This window comes from Alexandromys fortis, unplaced genomic scaffold, assembly GCF_014885135.2.
Source record: "Alexandromys fortis isolate MF-2015 unplaced genomic scaffold, M_Fortis_MF-2015_v1.1 scaffold_180, whole genome shotgun sequence".
NCBI lineage: Eukaryota > Metazoa > Chordata > Mammalia > Rodentia > Cricetidae > Alexandromys > Alexandromys fortis.
In genome coordinates, this window is record NW_026068143.1 from 2,533,972 (window position 1) to 2,537,360 (window position 3,389).

The following is a 3,389-nucleotide window of genomic DNA, read 5'->3' on the forward strand; positions in this document are numbered from 1 at the left end:
TATACGGATACAAAAGGAATTTACATGGAGTTACCAGGTAATAGCGAAGACAATGCCCCAACTTTGTGGATTGTATGCATCAAACTTGAGTCATCAGGCTTATACAGCAAGCACTTTAGTTACTGTGCCATCTCACTGACTTGCCTATTTTTTTTATTGACACCAAGATTTTATGTAAAACAGCAATGCAATTTTTAAAATTTTTAATTTTACTTTTCTCATGGGAGGGCATGAATACAGGCCCCCACTGCCAAAAATCATGCAGTCAAGTTTCCCATACTTTGGGAAATCATATGGGGTAAGCACATCCAGAGTACAATGAATAAGCCTCACCCTGGGAAAATAACCTCTGCGGTCATATCAACCCAGTTAGGTAAGTATACAACTGCGCAATTTTTGAAGCTAGATTCTTTTTATATTTATATTTATTCTTACATGTCACATAATTTCTCATACTTGAGGAGTACCATGTGATCTTTTGATACATATGCACATTATATAGTGATTAATCAAATTAATTAGTATACACAACACCTCAAACATGTATTTTTTTTGCAATGATAAAATTCAATGTCTTCTTGAAATGTACATCATGGATATCTATAGTCATCCAACAGGATGCTTAAAGACACCACAGAACTTATTCTTCCTTTGGTCTATCCCTTCTCATCTATCTTCTCCTCTACTTTCTCTAGACTCTCATCATCTCTATTCTACTTTTTATGAAATTGGTATATTTAGGTTCTGTGCATGTGGGAGATTGTGTGCTGTTTATCTTCCTCTGCCTGGCTTATTCCCATTTTTAAAAAAAAGTTTTCCAGTTCCATCTGCATTGCGTAAAATGACATGAAGTCATCCTTTTTCCCAAAGAAAATGAAATAAGTGTCAAATGAATATTTCCACTACTCATGTTTACTGCAGCATTATTCACAAAGTATGCAGACAGGAAATTAACAGAAGCTTCCTGAAATTGGTCCTTCCAGAGTTTTCTTAACAAAATGGATAAACCCTGTCATCATGGCACACACCACAGAAAGTCATGAGCTCATCGAAACTGTGTAGTTTTGGCTATCCTAAACTACACAGTGAAATTTCGTATTTGCTAAAACAGCTGTCATTTATGTACACACAGAACAGCTATGGAATAGGACTGAATCTTGTTTTGTGGGGACCTTGATCATATGTGATAGTGTCAATGTAACAATTCGGAAAATAATTGATACTCGTGCTCTTTATTCCTGAGAATTAACCGAATGAGAGATAGAATGCAGTTTCCCAGATACGATTCCAGAAGCAGCAGCCATGTTCTCACACGTGGAATGGGTAAAATGATGTCACGGTTACTGATTGTAAAACTCCATTCATTCCAAAGCACATCACAATAATAGGGAGGAAACAAAACAAATGTGACGGAAAATGTATGCTCAGGAATTAACAGAACTCAGAAATTCATTCCTTGAGCTTAAAAAAAAATCTTGTCAGGTAGTTTAAATCTTTATGTATTTTTTTAAGAATGTGCTTCCAGTGAGTTTTCTCTTGTGACTTTCTCTTTCTTGTCCTTTTGTGATAACTCATATACACACAATAGAAATCAAGTCTTTAGCATCTTAAGCACTAGAATGTATCCAAGTTTGTAACTTATCATTGATTTATTGTATCTCTTGTCATAGCAAATATTTTCGTTTTATATAGATAAATATGTTTGATTTTAAAAAAAAATAACTTCTGTTCCTCTTGCCTTGCCAATCTCTTTTGTTTTCCTTTGTTTTTTCCTTCAGGATTTTAATTTTTATTTGTTTACACTTAGTATGTAGTCCATCTGGATTTTTTTCTTTTCTCATTTTTTTTGTTTTTGCTTTCATGAGATGGGATCGTAATTTTATTTTCTTCCATATGGATAGCCAGTTGTCCCAAAATCACATAATAAATATTCCATTCTTTGTCACTGAATTTGAAATACCATTTTAATATATATTAGCATATCATATTGTTGAGTTTATTTCATTTTATAAATTTTAGCCTTCAATTTATTTACAATTCATAATTGTGCAAGTGTTTCTCTAGTTGTTCAGTGTTGTTTATTGAATATTGGTGCTTTATCCACTGGTTTAGAATGCCCACGTATCTGTTTCATTTATCTTTCACTTTGGGCCCCAGCATCTCCCCTTTTCCTTATCTGTAGTTTTAAAATATGTTGCTTTGTCTGGTAGACAAATAATCTCCTATTTTTTTACTTGTCTTTATTCAAAAGTAATTGGATATTCTCATATTTATTCTCTCAGATGAACTGTAAAGTATCCAGACTGCATCATATCTACCTCAATACATACAGATATTAAGTATGTATAAAGAGACATACACATGGTGGTATGACATGCTTTTGAGAGTGCATAGTATGTGTACATACAGTTTCTGTAGCACCTTCTGTCATTTATATGCTTTTTCACATTTTTTCATTTATTAATTCATTTATTTTTTTTAAAAATCCCTATCTTTTCTCATTTTACATACCAATCCTAGTTCCCACTCCCTTCCCTCCTCCCCTCCCCTCCATTTTTCCCCCATTCTACCCTCGCCCCACTCCACTTCTCAGAGAGGGTAAGGTTTCCCATGGGAAGTCAACAAAGTCTAGCAAACTACTTTGAGGCAGAACCAAGGCACTCTCAAATATATCTAGGCTGAGCAAGGTATCCCCCGAAAGAGAATGGGCTCCAAAAAGCCAGTAAAAGCAGTAGTGACAAATCCTGGTCTCACTGCCTGTGATCCCACAGTCTGCCCCAGCCATACAACTGTCACCCACATTCACAGGGCCTAGTTTGGTCCTATGCTGTTTCCCTCACTGTTTACTTGGAGTTGGTGAGCTCCCACCCATTAGCTCAGGCAAGCTGTTTCAATGGGTATCCCCATCATGGTCTTGACCTCTTTGCTCATATTGTCACTCACTCTTCCCACTCTTTGACTGGACTGTGGGAGATCACCCCAGTGCTCCACTGTGGGTCTTTGCCTCTGCCTTCCATCAGTTGCTGGATGAAGGTTCTATGGTGACATTTAAGACAGTCATCAATCTGACTACAGGGTAGGGCCAGTTATGGCATCCTCTCCACTATAGCTTAGGGTCTTGTCTTAGCTGGGGTAACCCTTGTGGATTTCTGGGAGTTTCTTTGGTACTGGTTGCTTGCTAGTCCCATAAAAGCTCCCTCAATCAAGATATCTCTTTCCTTGCTCGCTGTCTCTGTCTTTCCCATATCTCAAGAATTCTGTTCCCAAAAAGTCTCCTCCCCATCCCCTTGTCACCTTCTCCACCACTTCTGCCCTCTCTTCTCGCCAGACTGCCATGCTCCCAATTTTCTCAGGATATCATGTCTATTTTTTCTTCCCAAGGGGATCTA

At 37.1% G+C, this 3,389-nt stretch overlaps 1 non-coding gene across 1 annotated transcript; it reads right to left on the bottom strand.

Annotated features, from left to right (window-relative positions):
• Positions 1-219: 219 nt before the first annotated feature.
• On the bottom strand, positions 220-381 carry LOC126491312 (U1 spliceosomal RNA). Its single transcript, XR_007589372.1, has one exon. It is a non-coding gene; the product is annotated as a U1 spliceosomal RNA (small nuclear RNA).
• Between the last annotated feature and the right edge of the window lie 3,008 nt (positions 382-3,389).